Source organism: Petaurus breviceps, unplaced genomic scaffold, assembly GCF_028583685.1.
Source record: "Petaurus breviceps papuanus isolate PSGF00001 unplaced genomic scaffold, PetGlider_PUasm1.0 126, whole genome shotgun sequence".
Classification (NCBI taxonomy): Eukaryota; Metazoa; Chordata; class Mammalia; order Diprotodontia; family Petauridae; genus Petaurus; species Petaurus breviceps.
Window position 1 is genome coordinate 63,402,896 of NW_027185655.1, and position 19,811 is coordinate 63,422,706.

Below are 19,811 nucleotides of genomic sequence, written 5' to 3' on the forward strand. Positions count from 1 at the left end.
ACAGGGAATTATTAATTGGGAGTGCTCTCCAGGATCCATCACATTGTATCATTTAGGTAACTACCTCTCTGCATTCAGCAAGAGCTGTAGAAATCACTTGAAATCCGGCAGCCCCTCTCAAAGAATAAAGGGGTGCCAAAATATAGCACACCTTGAGTTTTTAAATCCTGTGTACACAGACCTAGCATTTGAAAGATTGTTGTTTTTTGATCTCTACCCAGAGGTGTCATTGAGGTACAATCACTGCAATATCTGGGACTTGCTCTGTAAACTTTATCAGGTGTTTAAACATATTTCTATTAACCTACTGAATGGGTTACCCTTCAGAGTCCAAAGAGAAGGGAACCATCTCAGCAAAAATTAAATTGAAGACCATTTAAATGACTAGAATAAGGACACAGAGAAGAGGCAGTGTTGAAGGTCAGAGATTGGGAAGTAGATACTTTCTCAATATAGTTTAGGTCCAGAACTGTGTCTCCCATCACTGCAAAGGAGTCACTTAGTCATTTTAAGATGTTGGAAGAAACCAATTGCTGCAAATTGCAAAATCACTTTAAGTATACAGTCTTGTGCCTGAACAGTTCTGTTGATTAGATAATTCTTTGTTATCTGCACTTCACAGTGAGACTTGTTAGGGTTCTAAACATTATTTTAAAAACACCACAATTGTATCCTGTGATATTTTTCTAATGTGTGTATTTATGCATCCAGCTGCATGAACCATTCTGCTTTAAGCATTTTTAAACTCTAACCTGTGACATTTTGCTAATGTGTGTATTTATGTACATCACAAAGAGCTATTCGCATTAGAGACAGTTTTAAATGAATCTATCCAGAGGTATTTTTAACTAATATGTGTAATTGCAAAGTGCTTCATAGGGGTTGGGGTCTTTTTGTCTCCTTAATGATTCAAACCTACCTATTTTTCAACGGCACACAACAACCTTACCCTTTGCTTACTTGCCAACCTCCCTCCTATCCTGGAATGTGGTCCTTTTGCCTCTAGGTACATCTGGATTATGTAGTCATCAAAAAGCCCTGTCATGACACATGACCAAAGACTGTGTGTCTTGCAGTGAATAATTCAGGATATTTTTATATATGAATATTAATAAACATTTTACTAAAGGTCTACAAGCTAAAGAACGATGCCCAACATCCTCTTCTTAAGTAAGTTTTGTGAAGAGTGTACTTACAACTCTTATTTTTATAATTATCACAATCATTTCATTTTTTTTTCAATTCTTGCATCCACTGTAATTTCTGAGACTCACTGACAACACCTTTTGGGGAGGAGTAGAATCCAATCACGTTGCCAAGGAAGCCGAAAGGAAGTCAGAGCCAGGGCTGGTCAACTTCATTCTTCCAACTAGTAAGCATCTCCTCATAATTAAAACATTTAGGAATACTGAGCAAAAGGGGCTCAACTTTTGTAAAGCTATGAAGAAGGAAGTATCTTAACTTACCTTCAGGTCAGCCCTTAACTTTCTTACAGAACATGGGGACCAAATAAAAACAGCAAAAAACCTGTGTCAGTCAATGATGCTACACTCTAGTAGGTCTCACCATCAAAAAAATCCATGGCAATGTGTATACTTAAAAAAACAGGTATTTTGTAGCCAAATTCATTTACACTTTTTCATCAGTCCTATTTTTTATCCCCTAAATTATTTGAGTCACTTGTCTAAATCCTTTTTCATTTCCCCCCCATATGTAAGTTCATTTGCAAAAGGACAGACTTTTAAACTTACCTATGAGTGATATAGATAACTTACAATGTGCGTTTGGGCATACTAAAGAAAATCCTCTCCATTTCCTCCTCCTCCAGAAAAAAATATTACCCTCCCCAAAGGTCTGTGATAGTGTCTGCACTTTTTCCAATAGCATTTCATTACTTATATTTAAATTGTTGTGTCTTCAAAATACAAATACAATGAGAAAGGTAGTCAGTAGATCGATCAGTCAATAAAAATCTGTTAATGGTATACAAAATTCAGAGAGCACAGTAGAAAGGGTGGGTACTTTTTGAGTTGAACAAAAGTGGGGAGAGTTAGGGGACAGGGATTAAGAGAATAGATGGGAATAAGGAAGAGTCTGGAACACTGGGACAGGATGGGCACAATGAGGAGGGGAGTTTGTTAATCATTGATGATGAGTTCAGATAGATTTTCTTAGTCCATAGTGGTCCAGCCTCAAGGAGAAGTTTTCACAGAATTTTAAGCATCTCAAGTGAGAGAGCAAGTGGCAGGAGCTGATGGAATGGCATTTCTCTTCTAGTCCTTCAAGCAGGCCAGGCAGGAGACAGAGAAAAGGAATAGGAAGGAATGAGGTGTTGCTCTGTCCGCTGTAAGTGGGATAAAGCCAGTTTGGGGGACTGTCTCTGAGTCTCTCTCTCTTCTCTCTGTCAGTCTGTCTTTCACTTATTCAGTAACCTGTATTAATGAGGTTAATGAGGTAGTACACTAAGCCAATATTACAACAGGATATACAAAGAGGAAAAGAATCCAGGTAAGTACTGCATACGACTGCCATGTGAATTGCTGATTTAGGTGACACATCGATAATGGTTTCATACTTCATCAGACCAATGAGGAGGCCCAGCCATCCTGTGTATCCCAGTGGTTCTGGCTGGTAACAGGGCATGTTTAAGAGTTTGAGTTTTCATTCCCATCACAATTAAAAGAAATGTTACCAAGTTCAAGCTGGATGGAAAGAGAGAGTAGCCACAGAACAAATGTTCATGACTAATAACTTCAAGAACTTCAGAGGATTTTAATACTGAAGATAAAAATATAGTTTTGGTCATAATATAGCCCAACCCATTTATTTTATAGAAAATTAAACTGAGTTATAAAAGTAAAATGAATTACCCAAGATCACATAGTTAATAGTGAGCTAAGATTAAAAACTGGGTCTTGTTATCCCCAGTCTCGTGTAGAACCATGTCATTTTACCTGCTCTTCTTCTTGCTGAGTTCCCAATTCTCTTCCCAAAGAGTGCTGTGTATGATAAAGTATAAGGAGCATGAGAATTTGTCTGTAAGGACTTGAGTTCAGGTCCTGACATATCACATCCTGTATCTAATGTTCTGAATGAGTCATTTCCCATTCTTTGGGGACTTAGTCTTAATGTATTTAGAGTTGAATCTCCTCATGAAAATGAAGGAGGTACCACAAGAGAAGAAGAAAGTAGCCATAGAAGGCATGATATTATGAGGATTATGGAAGCTTGCAGAGTAGGTCTGAAAATTCTATGCTCTCAAGATTTTCCTCCATAAAAGAGAAGAAATATCACCTGAGAGTGAAGATTGAGAGGTAAAAATAAATGAGTAGGGGCAGAACAGGGGTCTTCCTGGGACAATTGGAGATGATCTGAAGAAAAGTCGCATGTGGATATTTGGTTCTTATGAAGAGTAAACACTTTCAGGCCAGGTCCTATGTCCACTTAAGCAACAAGCAGTAAGCCTTGGGGTTAGCTGTATTGGAAGACTGCCCTCAGTCCCCATCACAGGAACTTTAATTCCTAAGACAGAGAGGGATATTGGGCATCTGAGCCTGGGAAAATTGAGGGAACCTCTGCTGACAAGGAACGCCATTCGCATGTGTGCTGCAGAGACTCAGAAAGAGGGGGAAGCAACCAGCACATGCCCAGTGATTGCAGAAGCAGTAAGGGGAGGACACATGCTAACTGTGGGCACTTACAGGAGGCTGGAGTTCCTTGTTCCAAATCCAGATGTGAGGGGAGAACTGAAGGAGGATCTGAGGCCAGAGGCACCATCCCCCATATCCCAAGACTAGAGGTGATTATGAAAACTATGCTATTACAAATTTTAAAAAAAATTCAGTTAAGAGAGAAAGAATCTAACCACAGGGAGTTACTTTGGAAATAGAGAAGACCATAATTTGTCTTCAGAGGAGGATATTGAAGCAAAGAAAATGTCTTCTACCCTAAAGAGTAATATGAAATGGCAACCTGCTCAAAAAAGAGAACTTAAAAAAAAATTTTTAATCAAATGAGAGAGATTGAGAAAATTTTTTAAAAAATAAGAACAATCCAAGAAAAACAAGATTATTAAAAGAAAGTCTACCAATTAGGAAAGGAGATACAGAATCTTAAGGAAGAAAACAATTCCTTGAAAATCATAGTAAGGCAAGGGAAAGACAGCAAAGTTATAAGAGATCTGGAAATAATAAAACAAAATATGAAAAATGAAAAAAGAGAAGAGAATGTGAAACATCTTATAATCAAGAACAAAAACATAAGAATAATTGGACTACCTGTAAACTACGATCAAAAAAGAATCTTATTTTAATAATATGAAAATAGTTAAAGAAAATTGTCCTGAAGCATTAGAACAAGAGAGGAAATTAGAAATAGGAAACATCCACCAATCACCACAGGAAAGAAATCCTATGAGGAAAATTCACAGGAATATTATAGTTAAATTGTGAAAACCCCAACTCAAGGATAAAATTTTGAGAGCAACAAGAAAAAAATAATTTAAATATGGTGGTGTCACAACTGGAATCACACAAGACCTAGCAGCAATGATATTAAAAGACCTCAGGTCTTGGAACACTACATATCAAAGAGCAAAAGAACTGGAGTTCTCACCAAAGATCCAGCAAAGCAAAGCAAAATCCTAAATGAGAAAAACAATGACATTTGAAACTGTCAGACTTTCAGGATTTTGTTTAAAAAAACTGAACTTAATAGAAGATTTGACATACAAAAGCCAAGAGAAATATAAGGTGTATACCAAAGACTAATTATAAGTGACTCAATAAGGACAGACTGTTTACCTTTTACATATGTAAAATGAACAGCACATATCTAAAATTATTTTTAGTAATTGGGTAGTTCATAAGAAAGATTGGAGTAGACATGAGTGTGATACGACTTTAAAAAATAAAACCATTTAGGAACAATTAAAAAAGAGTAATTATTTCATACAAATGAGGAGCAAGAGAAAGCACTGACACAGAGGAATTTGATTGAGGGCTGGTAGTTCTGGAAACCTACTTTCATCAGGAATGGGTTTAAGAGGGAACAATACATATATAGCTAAAGAAATACAAGTCTTTTAAATTCAGAAATAAATAAAATCTTAAGGAGATAAGAAGGGGGGAGAGTCTAAGGGAGAGATTTCTAGCAGAGAGGATAAGAGAATAGATTAAAGGGGGGGTATAGAAGGGTGTTTAATTTTTTTTAAGCAATCTGGGTTAAGTAACTTGCTTAAGGTTACACGGCCAGTTATTTCTGGCTGTGGTGCTAAGTATTTGAGCCCCTATTTGATCCCCAGGTCATCCTGACACTGGAGCAGGTGCTTTTACTTGCTGAGCCACCTGGCCACCCCTAAGGGTGTTTAAATTAATGAGAATGGAAAGACAAAGGAGGAATCCTGGGTGAGTGGGGTAGGTGTAATGGGAATGTAAATTTTAAAGATCTTCCCTGCCTCTAGGCTAAAGTGCACCTGGAGCCTGGGGTGGGAGGCTTGTTTTTCAGTAGATACTTCTTGATTGGCCAGTGGGTCCAGAAGGTTGTTACATTCTCTGAGCCAGGAGAAGGCTATATAAGCCCTTATGTGTAGCTTTGTTTTGGGGCTCACTTTGAGAAGCATTCCGTGATTTGATGAAACTCTGGGCTAGCCGTTGTCCAAAGCCCCCTGGCTTTGAAACCAAGATGTTGTTTGGTATGGATGTAATGGTTGGACAGTTTGGAAAACTGTCTACTTGATCTGTTTCTCTGTCTTGATAATTCTGTCTGTATATTTCGAAGTTGGGGGTGCTGACCTCTTTCCCCTGAACTAGGTAAACAATACATATTTGACTGATTAAAGTAAGCTTGTTAACCCATTTTGAGTTGCTTTCCTTTATCAAAGCAGATCCAAGAACCTGTGTTGGCAGACACCCTGGCGACACTGGGGTGCTTGCCGCTACAGTAGGATAAATAATAGAAGGGCAAGGTAGTAGGTAGTGGTAAAGTACAGGAGTTAGGAGAGATAGAAAATAAGAGATACAAGTATTTAAAAAAAGATGAAAAGTACAATTTTTTAGGGAAAGTATAAGTATATTTGTTCGAATATATGTATGTTTGTGTATACATTTATATGTGTATCTATATCTTTATATATAAATATATCCATACTTAATTGTAGCAATCTTTTTTGGGGGGGTGAAGAAAGGGGAAAAGAACAAAATAAAAAGAGCATAGTGGATAACAAAAGAAAACTAACAAAGAAGTAAAGAAAAGATGGACAACTCTCAACACAACATATAGTATTTATTATAGAGGCTTTCTTGAAATGGAAATTAATTGTTATATGTTTTAAATCCTCTCTCACATTCTGCTGTGCATATGGCATGCTTTTATTTCTTTTGTTATTTTGTACTTGTTTCAATATTTAAGTTTATAGTGTTTCTTTTTTCTTATTGTGTGTTTAAGTTTCAGTAATTTTTTTAAAAATCCAGGAGGAGGAGAAGGAGGAAGAGGAAGAGGAAGAAGAAAAAGAAGATGAAGAAGAAGAAGATGAAGAAGAAGACATAATGATATTTCCTGACTGTAGGAAGTATCATTTCCCTTGTCTGTTGAGTTTCCATGGTACAAATGTACAATAGATGTTCAATTATGGGCAGTTTTGCTTACCATAGTCAGTAGGATTTCCACATCTGTTAACAACACAGTTATTTAAAACTATATGTTCTCATCCTTCTTTGGAAGGAATTTTCAGATGCAATTGATTCCACCTTAGTCTTGAGATCTTTCAGATTCAAGTAGCTAATAGAACATCATGTAATGCTAAATCAACAATTAGAAAACACTTTTAGAAGGGGATGGTATTTAATGAGGACATGTATTTGGGTTGAAATTTCTAGCTGAGATCAAATATTTAAAGTCATGAAAATAATCTAATAAATTGAGGATATAATTCATAAAAATAATCATCAAGGTACAGGCAAACAAATTTCTCTGAAAATTATATATTGTTAGAATACAAAAGACCTGAAGGAAAAAGAAGTAGATCTAGTTTCCCTGTATCTTTCCTACCACTTCCAATCTAATAAATTCACTTATGATTTACTTTGCTTCTTTCTAGACTCTTTGTAACCTACTTCTCCATTCCTCCCATGGATTAGAGATAAAATCATCCTTTTTGTATTCCAGGCTCTAGGCTGAATTCAGTGTTCCTGAGGGGAGCTGTACCTATTTAAGTAATGGATCCATACTGAGTAAAGAAGCTCCTACCTTATAAGCAAAAGAAAGCCAACTCTTTAGCTGAGTCAAATGGCATCTAGCCAACCTATTTTCTTCAGGTCTCAGGTGAAGTAAGGACACTCCATCTTGTCTGAATTCAAATGCACAAGAAGGCGTCAATCAAAAATTATGATATTACCAAGAAAAGCAAAACAGGCAAGCTTCTGAAATTCAGCAGGTCTTTTAAGTACATTCCTTGTATGTGTCAGCAGTTTTTCTCTCCATCAAGCATTGCTTATTCTAAGGAATGATTAGGATGCAAGAGAAGAACAAAGAAGGGAGTGAAATATGATACTGTTTGGCTCCCCTGTGTGCACAAGAACTCTCCTACTTAGGGATGACTGTTAAGAAAATTCAAGAATTCAGCCCATAATAATAATGTAAAAACTGATAAATCTGAGTTCAACATTTTTTTCTTTTTATTATATATTGTTTTGCTTTTCCTCAAAGGATTCTGGATAGAATTTGTCATGAATCATGAATTGCACAGGCACCACATGGAACAAATAAAACTGTTCATGCACACAAATATCTTGGGTGTTTTTTCATGTTCAGTTTAAAAATATTCTTCTTGATTTCAGACATCCATCAAATGACATGTAGCATGTATGTTTGTTAGAGCTCAAGGTACCAACCATCCAGCCTGTTGCCCTCTCAAATTTTTTCCGGGTAGGTTCACAATGTTAGAATTGCCCATGCTAGTAAAGATAGTGTCCCTCTGTACACCATGATTGCATGATAAATGTTAATTACTGATCTGAAGATTTAATTATCATCTCTGATTATTAATCAATAATAAATAAACATTCAATAAATGCTTACTGATTGTTTATGATGGTCTCAACGTCTGTTCATTAACTATCAATGAAGGTCAATCTCTTCTGCTACCATCTGGCCTCCCAGCTTTTACTATACTTGTCACAACATTTCAATTAAATTTAATATCATAGAGGTGCCTTCATAGCAACAAAGAGAACAGAAATTCTACCGTAATTTTTTTGTCTATTGTGTAATTGCATTTCTCATCTTTATCTTAACCTAGCTATAAGAGAAGCTTTTTATTATCATAACCATCCTGCACTTTGGCATCTTCTCTTTTATTTCTAAGACCTTCATTTCCAAACATAATCACTAAAAATTCCCCTAATTTTCAAAATGACCACAGCATCCTCTTTTTAATCCAACCACTCCCACTAAAATGTAGCCAGATTCCATACCCTGGGGGCCAAGGCATAACATGTGGCCATTTCTTCTGCCTATGGATTCATAGAGTTTGTTTCCAACAGTGACTTTTGGGGTCTTGACATAGTGACAGGCTTTTCCCACATTACTAAGGAATCTTCATGCAGTTTACTATAATGGCTTGTATTCTTTACAGGAAATGAACTGCCATTCACATCAAAGATCCAGGTAGACACCTTGCTGACATTTCAGAAAACACCACAGGACGATTGGAAAGAGAATTAATTAATGGTCTCTTCTTGGATTTAGCAGTGATGAATTCTATTGTCTACATAATTTTTTGCCCTGGATATAGATCTTGCTGTCAGCAAGAGAAAAAGAAAAGAATCTGAAAATATTGATTGATGATCTCATCTCTTAATCATTCACTCAGCTCATTCTGGCTTTACAGAACTGAAAGAGATAAAAAAAACCCCAAAATTCAGTCTCCACTTTAATATTCCTAGAGCAGACCTGCACAACTTGGCAGTAGATAGGGACCAAAATTAAAACAGGCTAATCTTCAGGACTCAGATAGGTTAGATTTGAGGCAGACTGAGAATGATTGGCCACCATTGGTCACATGTCAAACAGGAGAGTAAACAGTGGCAACATTACATTTTTCATGGGCCTCTGGAAATACTTTGACAAGCCACAAGAGGCCTGTGGGTTTTATGTTGTGCAGACCTGTCCTAGGCAAAGGGGAAAATTATGTAAAATTCCAAAATAGCATGAATGTTACTCTGTTTTTTGGCAAGGGGAAGGAGGAGCATGGGGAGGTTATTTAGAACTATTTTAAATTAGCACCTTTCCTAGAGAAAGATGTGACTCCAAATTAACTGCTTACCATAGGAATAGTGCAATTTGCATTCCAGTGGTTCCTGAAAAGTTAGAAGATATTTTTTGTCATGTTTCTGTAGTGATTGTGGTCACTGCAAAGACCTATGGGCAGACTGTGTATTGCTGATGCCAGGAGGAGGAAGGGGGGAACAAAATAAAACAAACTCAGGGGAAATATGTTTCTGTGGGGGTGGCACATGATCATGAACAGAATATGTTCAAATTACTTGTTCTCATAATTTTGCAGTAACAACTTGGTACCATGAACAATAGCTTAAAAAATTCCTCACTTTTGTATTTCTATCTTTCACAAGTGACCCATCCTCATTCATTTTTCAACTCTGTACCATTTCTAAATCATACTAAGTTCTTTTTTCCCATTGATATGTTTTCCCTCAATTACATATTAAAACACTTTTTAAACATTTGGATTTTTAAAAAAGTTTTGAGTTCCAAATTCTATCACACCCTCTGCCCTTCCTGAGACAATAAGTAATCAGATATAGGTTATACATGTGCAATCATGTAAAACATTTCCACATTAGTCATTTTGTACAGGAAGATTTGAATAAAGAAAATAGAATGAAAGAAATAAAGTGAAAAATAGCACATTTCAGGTTTTATTAAAATAATATCAGTCCCTTCTCTGGACTTCCTTCTTAGTCCTTTAGGATTATCTTGAGCTTGATTGTATTGCTGAGAATATTTAAGTCATTCATAATTCTTCACTAAACAGTATTGCTACTGCCGTGTAAAACATTCTCCTGGTTCTGTTCACTTCACTTTGCATCAGTACATGTAAGTCTTTTCAGATATTTTTTGTTTGTTTTTTGGAGAGGGGAAGGCAAGGCAATTGGGGTTAATTGACTTGCCCAAGGTCACACAGCTAACAAGTGTTAAGTGTCTGAAGATAGATTTGAACTCAGGTCCTCTTGACTCCAGGTTCAGGCATCTATTCACTGTGCCACCTAGCCACCCCCATATTTTTTAAAATCATTCTGCTTGTCATTTGTTATATCACAATAATATAACATTACACTCAAATACTACAGCTTGTTTAGCCATTCCCAGGTGAGGGTCATCTCTTTGATTTCCAATTCATAGCCACCACAAAAAGAGCTGCTATAACTATTTTTGTACAAATAAGTTCTTTTCCCTTTTTTTGTATATCTTATGACATAGACTTAGCAGTAGTATTGCTGGGTCACAGGGTAGGCACTGGTTGGGCCTGCACTAGACTGCACTCACTCTCACTCTGGTGTAATAGACTTTTCCTGCCAACTTTCTTAGTTGCCTTGGGTGGAAAATATTTTACCTTATCCTTTTGTGGTTTTTGCTGCTTTATTTTTGAGGCATTATTTTAAAGGCATTTGGAGGGGAATTTTGAAGAACTCAGACAAGTCCCTGCCTTTTCTCCACCATCTTGGCTCCACTTCATTCAGGACTTCTGATTCTAAGACCAATGCTATCTATGGCAAGTTTATAATTTCCTGAATCTTTTTGTTCTTTACTCAATGACATGAGCTATTTTGTTCATATTTCTGATAATCCCTGCATTATATAACTCTTAAAACTCTGCTAGAAATGCTAAATAAAATTCTCTTCATGCTACTTATTTTCGTTTTCTTAACTCTCAAACATACGTAATTCAATACTCTAGCTGACCCACCTTTCTTCAGTATCAATCCTTTATGAATAGCTTCTTACTTAAACTTTCATTATAAAAGCCATAAAATCAAACTAATAGAGGACTTAGGTTGTCATTTAATCTACCACCTCATTTCATCAATGAAGAAACTGAGGTTCAGGGAAATTAAATATTTTACCCAAGACCGCACAGGTAATGAGTGTCAGAGCTCAGTTCCCTGAATCCAACACCAGATCTCTTTTCATTTCTTTTCCTTACATCTTGCTCCCTACATAATAGTATCATGTTTGTCAAGAGGTATTAAAGACATTTTTATAATGACTTATACCTCATTCTACAATTTGAAATGTGTATAATTTTATATTTTGGAGAGATTTGGGGGAAAGTTTGAGAATTCACAAAAACAGGGATAAGCATGGTCTATGGAATGAATTTTGGTGCTGCAAAATGGAAGGTCTGGGATCAAATAAGTAATATTGGACCAGATAGGGCTTTAAAAACTTTCCTAATATTTTATGGCTCCTAATTTCCCCACCTTCAAATTTATTACACTTTTGTCCATTGTAATTTTACAAAACTGTATTAATAGGCTGCTCTTTGGTAAAAAAAAAAAAAGGTTTAAAAAGTACCTCTATATTCTACATTTATAGCCTCCAAATGGTACAACTTTAAAATTCCATCAAATTGCACTTTCTTTTTACCTTAACATCCTCTGCTAGAGATAAGGTCTTTGGGTAAAGCAACATGATTCGGTAAAAGGAAGAGTGACCTCAGAGTCAGGAAACCTAGATTCTAATCTCAACACTACTACTCAATAGGAATATGATTTCGGGCAAATCATTTAGGCTCTTGAGACCTCAGTTTCCACATTTATAAAATGAAATAATCTCAGAATTCCATTCTAGCTCTTATGGCATATGATTTTCTCATTTTTCAGGTGGCTATCTATGCATGGAAAAATAGGTTATTGAAAAACAGGATGAAAAAGAAAGGCAACTTTCTACATTCCCAGTAAATTGAAATGTAAGAAAATCTAAGCATGTAGTGACTTTTAGGAGTAGAGGGACAAATTTTGGCAGATGGGGGAGGGGCCTGGTTTATTGATAGGGAATAGCAGGAACATTGTAGGCAATGACAGAACCAATCAAAGATGAGGAAGTTCAATAACCAGAACTTTTTCCATTTTTTCCCTACTAGGCAATTTATATGAATATGCTTCCTATATCCTGTTATTTCTCTTCTGTGGTTAGTCCTTATTTTTCTGAAAGGGCAAAGGGGAAAAAAAGTTAGAAAAAATAATTGATTGGAACAGACATATATCGAGTTTAACCAATCATCAAATTGAAAATGTCAGGTTGAGGCTGGTTGACAATTTTTGGGGATATTTTGTAGTAAGTATTCTTCTTCAGGCATGGGTTGGGCTAGATGACTCATGAGGTCCTTTCAAAATGCAGTATCATATGATACTGTGATCATTCCCAGGACTTTCACACATCACCATTAACTTCATTATTTGAAAAAAAAAGATCATTATTTTGCATCTTTTCAAGAGCAAACCAAATAGTGACAAATTCCTCTAATGATATGAATATTATTCACAAGTAATTTATTTAACATTACCACTATGAAGGAGACTCAGTCAATGTCTGAATAAGTCATCATTTATAGTTGAATAGGGACCTATAATCAGAGGGACCATGGTGAGACTTATCCCAAAACTCTGCAGGAATTATCACGTTTCAATCCCTGACAATTTGAATATCAAGCACCATGTTGAAGATGCATATTGTAACCACAGTACCCCCCCAATTTCTGTCAATATCCAATGCCACGCCTTCTTGCTTACCATCTTCCCCTTCTCTTTCCCCTTAATTCTAGAGTAAAAGTGATAGCCAAGTACATTAAATACCTGTTCACATGAAAGAAACCAATGTGTCAATACTGGTCAAAGGAATACTTCATAGTCAGGATACACACCATGGTAAAATTGATAGGATAATATCAGTAATTTCTGACCCCATTCCTCATGATAGTAATGGCAAGCCCTTATCATACTCCCTGCAAAGCAAAAGCAGATTAAAGTAGACCAGCATTTCTTAAGTGGAGCCTTTGAAAACTTCACTTCCTACAAGACATTAGACATTTCTAAATATGTTTACTTGGCTAACTAGCTTTCTTTCCATTGAAATGCAGTGAGGTTGTGGAGCCAAGATGGTGGAATAAAGGGAAGGAGTCTCCTGAGCTCACAACCAATCCCTCTAAATGCCTTTAAAAATTAGTCTAAACAAATTCTAGAGTAGCAAAACCCAGAAAAGATGGAGTGAAACAAATTGACAGCCCAAGACAACCTGCAAGGTTCACAGGAAAGGTCTGTTGCACCAGGATAAGGGATGAGTACAATCCAGCAAAGTACAAGCCATATCAGACCTGGTCTCAGCAAACCCAGAGCAGGCTTCAGAGTGACTGAATCAGGGGAAGCAGTGGCAGTTTCTAGAGCTCTCAGCCCACAGATGCCAAAGACCACTTAGAATTTTAGTCATAAAGTTATGTCACACCTGGGTAAGGGTGCAGTGTTAGCCACACCAGCATAGCCCCAGCACCAGAAAACAATGAGCAAGTCTTGGGAATGACTGAATAACCAGTCTCAGAAGCAACAGTTGCTGTTGCCTCTAAAGCTCTCAGACCATAGACAGTAAAGGGATCAAATAACTGGTCAGAAGGAGACTACAGGAATCTTTTTATAGCACTGAGGCAAGACTCTGTTACTTTGCCCAGCCTCAGATCTGATTAGCAGTCTTGGGTAAAAGTCCAGGGCAAGGAAGTGCATGAGCATAGCAAAGCTTGCAGCAGCAGTGGATGGAGCACCTTCCTCAAAGTTCCAGAGCAGAACAGAGTTCTTGTTGTTGCTCACAGACAACAGCACAACCAGGAAAATAGTAAACACCTCTCCTTTGATCTTGGAAATGGGGGAAAAACTGAAAATTTATGGGTCCCTAAAAGTATCCCTGAAAACAGATGCACCAGACTCCTGAAGCTTGGGATAGTGAACCTTCCACACTGGCAGCAGAGCCCTACTTTAACAAGCAGTAATGTACTGGGAAAATGTGCAAACAATGGGAAAAAAAATCTCTGACTTCAGAAAGTTTCTATGGTGACAAGGAAGTTCAATACACATGCTCAAAACAAGACAACAAAGTCAAAACTGCTACATCCAAAGACTCCAAAAAGAACAATATGAATTGTTCTCAGGCCAATGAAAGAGGTAAAAAAATATTGTGAAAATCAAGTAAGAGAGGTAGTGGAAAAATTTGGAAGAGAAAGATAGTGGTGTAAGAAAAACATGAAAAAAGAGTCAACAGTTTGGTAAATAAGACCCAAAATTACTGAAGACAATGACATTTTAAAAAACAAACTAGGTCAAATGTTAAAACAGGTCCAAACAGTCAATGAGGAGGAGGGTGGAGCCAACATGGCAAAGAAGAAGCAGGGCCTTGTTTCAGGTTGTCCGCAAACCCCTCCAAATGCCTGTAAAAATGATTCTAAACAAATTCTAGAGGTGCAGAACCCACAAAATGACAGTGATACATATTTCCAGACCAAGATAGCACCAGATTGGGAGCAGAGCGTAGTCCAGCATGGGCTGGTCCAGACACTGACAGGGTCAGAGCAGGACTTAGGGAACTGAATTGCTGGCAGCTGTGGCAATTTCCAGGCTTCTCAACCCACAAAGAACAAGAACAGCATGGAAGTTCAGTGGGGAAACTCTGTGGGAGTGGAGTGAAACAAGAGCATGCAGTCTGGCCCCAGCCTCAGGACAATGGAGGAGGCAGTGACAGAAGCATCAGCACTGTTTGGACCCACAAATGGCGGGGGTCCATCAGCTGATACAAAACCCCCAAAGCCTGGGAGGGTACACATAAACCCACCCCCACCCCACCCCTCACTGGAAGCAGAGTCCTGCCTTGACAGAGAATTAGAAAGACAAGTATTTGGCTGGGAAGATGAGCAAACAGTGTGAAAAATGCCAGACTATAGAATCTTACTTTATTGAAGATGAAAACATTCATACAAAAGAAGACAAAAAAGACAAAGCTCCTACATCAGAAGTTTCCAAGAAAAATATGAATTGGTCACAGACCATGGAAGGTCTCAAAAAAGATTTTGAAAATAAAGTAAGAGAAGTGGAGGAAAAATTGGGAAGAGAAATGAGAGTGATGCAAGAAAATCATGAAAGACAAGTCAACAGCTTGCTACAGGAGACCCAAAAAATACTGAAGAAAATAACACCTTAAAAATAGACTAATGCAAGTGGCAAAAGAGGCCCAAAAAACAATGAGGAGAAGAATGCCTTAAAAAGCAGAATTGGCAAAATGTAACAGTGGAGCCAACAGAAAGATGGAGCACACCAGTTTGGGGTGTTTTTGTTATTTGTTTGGGGCTTTTTTTTTTATTTGTTTGTTTGTTTGTTTTAGTTCATGAGTCTAGGGGGATTAATGGGAAAGGTCCCTCTTGCTTTGGCTGAAGGGGACCAATACATGAGGGGAGATCACTTAGCAAGCCAGTGACAATCCTCACTTCAGCAAACCAGCATGACATCCTGAGCCCTAGGGTTGTGGAACAGGCAAGAACCAATACCAGGACTCCCTACGTGCCTTCTCACAGACAAGGGAACCTGCAGACACCAAGGCAGAGAACCACCACTTGGGCAGTGGATGGCTGTCCACCAGTGACTTAGTCTACTGTGCTCTACCACAGCCCCCAGCAAGGAGGGCACCTCCAACTGCCAGACCACCACCTGCCCCACATCTCAACCATGAACTTCAGTGTAAACCTGGGGCAAATACAGTAAATAGTTACATAGCATCTGCACACACCAGCCAATAGCACCAACTTCACCTCAGCACCAGGTAAGCTACAGCCTCTACAGCCTACAGTTTCCAGAACCTGAGGCCCCAGCACACAAAGTCAATAAGCAGGTGAAGGGTGACTCAGTGCCCCCTCTTTCCCAGAAGCAGAGATCGACTTTAAAAGTCATGAAAAGAGCAAGCACAATGAGAAAAATCAACATAGAAAATCAAAGACCATAGGTTCCTAATATGATGACAGGGAAGACCAAAACACAAATTCAGAAGAGGACAGCATTGTCAGTATAGCCACATCTGAAACCTTAAAGGGGAAAATGAAGTCACCTCAAACCCAAAAAGAAGAGATCAGGATGGCCAGGTAGCACAGCGAGTAAGAGCACTGTCTCCAGTGTCGGGATGACCTGGAGATCAAATCCCGGGCTCAGACACTTAGCACCCACCCACAAACACCTGGCCATGTAAACTTGAGCAAGTTACTTAACCCCAATTGCTTAGGGGCGGCCAGGTGGCTCAGTGAGTAAGAGTACTGGCTCCAGTGTTGGGATGACCTGGAATTGAAATCCGGGCTCAGACACTCAGCACCACACCCAGAAATTGGCCACCAAGTAACCTTCAAGAAATTACTTAACCCCTATTGATTAAAAAAAAAAAAAGATATCAAGAAGGATTTAAATATTCCAAAAAGAGCTGTAGAAGAAAAATTGAAGAAATCCTTTAAAAAGACAATTGGAAAGAATCCCGGGCTCAGACACTTAGCACCCACCCAGAAACACCTGGCCGTGTAACCTTGAGCAAGTTACTTAACCCCAATTGCTTAGGGGCGGCCAGGTGGCTCAGCGAGTAAGAGCACCGGCTACAGTGTTGGGACGACCTGGTGATCGAATCCCGGGCTCAGACACTAAGCACCACACCCAGAAATAACTGGCCGTGTAACCTTGAGCAAGTTACTTAACCCTGATTGCTTAAAAAAAAAAAAGACAATTGGAAGAATGGGGGGGAAGGGGCGGTGGGGAGAGGAAACACTGAAAAAAACAACTTAAGAAGTAGAACTGGCAAAATGGAAAAGGAGCTACAGAATCTATCTGAAGACAACCATTAAAAATTAAAATTGGGCAAAAGGAAGCTAATAACTCTGTGAGATATCAAGAATTAGTCAAACAAAATCAAAAGAATGAAAATAAAAATAGAACGCATAAATGCCTCATTGGATAGAGTCAGGAGAGATAATTTAAGAATTATTGGTCTACCTAAAAGCCATTATGAAAAAAAAGACCCTAGGCAGCATTTTCCAAAAAATGATGAAGGAAAACTGCACCAAAGTCCTGGAACCAGAGGGTAAAATAGTCATTGAAGGAATCTACCAATTATCTCCTGAAAGAGAACCCAAATTGAAAATTGAAAATTCCAGAATTATCAGGTCAATGAGATGATACTGCAAGCATCCAGAAAGAAGCAATTCAAATATCATGGAACTACAGTCAAGATCATTCAGGACCTTGAAGTTTGGACATTTAAAGATGAGAGGGCTTGGGATATGATATTCCCTAAGGCAAAAAAGCTTGGGTTGCAACCAAGGATCAACTACTCAAAAAAATTGAGTATAATCTTTTGGGAACTGAGATGGAAATTCAATAAAATATGGGAATTCCAGACTTTCCTGATGAAAACACCAGAAATAAACAGAAAATGTTATCTTCAAATAAAAGAGAGGCATAAAAAAGTAAACAGGCAATAATTATTGTACTACCTGAAAGCCATGTTCAAAAAAAGAGCCTAGACATCATTTTTCAAGGAATTATCAAGGAGGCAGAGCCAAGATGGCAAAGCAAAAGCAGGAACTTGCTAGAGCTCCCACTCCAACCATCTCCAATACCTGTAAAATACGACTCTAAACAAATTTTAGAGCTACAGAACCCACAAAGTGACAGAGAGAAACAAATTTCCCACTGAAGGCAGCCTGGATGGTTGACAGGAATGATCTATTGCACTGGGCTGGGAGCCTAGTACAGTACTGCATAAGCCATATAAACCAAGACCTGGGGTGGCCCCAAACAGCAGCACACACTGGCAGGAGCAGACTTCAGGCGAGTGAATCACTGGCAGCTGTGGCCATTTCCAGAATTCTCAACACATAAACATCAAAGAGAAAGTAAAAGGTCAGTGGGGAACCCTGTTGATCAAGGGTGAGAGAAGAGCCCCTGCCACCAAGGCAGCAGAGGTGACAGCAGCTGCAACTTCTGCTGCTGTTGCTGCTTCCGGCTCCAGGCCAACTGATCATAGGGGAACCAAGTGACTGTCCAGAGGGCATTTGGAGGAATCTCTGTGCTGGCACTGAGACAGCATTCTCCTGCTTTGCCCTGCTTGGATCTGGGTTGCAGTCTTGGGTGCTGGTCCTGGGGTGAGGAGAACTAGTATGTCAGAGTTTGTTGAGTCTGTGGAGAGAAAGTCCTACAGACAGTTCTGAGCCAGGTGACTGGAAAAAAATCTCTGACAGCAGCTGCACAAAACCCCAGCAATTTGGGACACAACACTCTCCACTCTGGAAGCAGAGTTCTACCATGGCAAAGAGCTCAAAAGTCAAATAATTAGCTGGCAAGATGAGCAAACAGAGGAAGCACAATCAGACCACAGAATCCTTTTTGGGGGACAAAGAAGATCAAAACATAGAACCAGAAGAAGAAAACAAAGTCAAAACTCCTGCATCAAAAGCCTCCAAGAAAAACATGAATTGGTCGCAGGCCATGGAGGAGCTCAAGAAGGATTTTGAAAATCTAGTAAGAGAAGTAGAGGAAAAATTGGTAAGAGAAATGAGAATGATGCAAGAAAATCATGAAAGATCAGTAAACAGCCTGATTGAAGAAAATAATACTTTAAAAAATAGACTAACTCAAATGGCGAAAGAGGTATAAAAAGCCAATGAGGAGGAAATGCCTTAAAATTCATTAAAGAAAATAATTGCTTCAAAGTTAGATTGGAGCAAATAGAAGCTAATGACTTTATGAGAAATCAAGATACTATAAAACAGATCCAAACAAATGAAAAAATAGAAGGCAATGTGAAATATCTCATTGTAAAAAACACTGACCTGGAAAATAGATGCAGGAGAGATAATTTTAAAGTTATTGGACTACCTAACAGCCATGATCAAAGAAAGAGTGTAGATATCATCTTTCGAGAAATTCTCAAGTAAAATGGCTCTGATATTCTAGAACCAGAGAGCAAAATAGAAATTGAAAGAATTCACCAATCATGTCTTGAAAAAGATCCCAAAAAGAAAACTCCTAGGAATATTATATTCCAAATTCCAGAGTTACCAGATCAAGGAAAAAAATATTACAAGTAGCCAGGAAGAAACAATTTGAGTACTGTGTAAACACAATCAGCATAACACAAGATCTAGCAGCTTCTACATTAAGTGATAGAAGGACTTGGAATATAATATTATGGAGGTCAAAGGAGCTAGAATTAAAACCAACAATCACATACTCAGCAAAACTGAGTATAATACTTCAGGAGAAAATATAGATATTTAATGTAATAGAGGACATTTAAGCATTCTTGATGACCAAAGCTGAACAGAAAATTTGACAACCAATTACAAGAAGCAAGGGAAGCATGAGAAGGTAAACAGGAAAAAAGAAATCATAAGGAACTTATTAAAAATGAGCTATTTACATTCCAATATGGAAAAACAATAATTGTAACTTATGAGAAATAACTCAGTATGAGGATAGTTGAAGGGAGTATATATGTATATATGTGTTTACATACATCTATATATGTATGTATAGGAGGGTATTTGTGTGCATGTGTGTATGTGTATATGTGTGTACATGCATACATAGACAGAGGGCACAGGATGAGTTGAATATGAAGGAATGATATCTAAAAATAAAAGTAATAAGTGAGAGAGGAATAGATTGGGAGGAAATAGGGAGAGATAGATAGGGTAAATTATCTCACATAAAAGAGGCAAGAGAAAA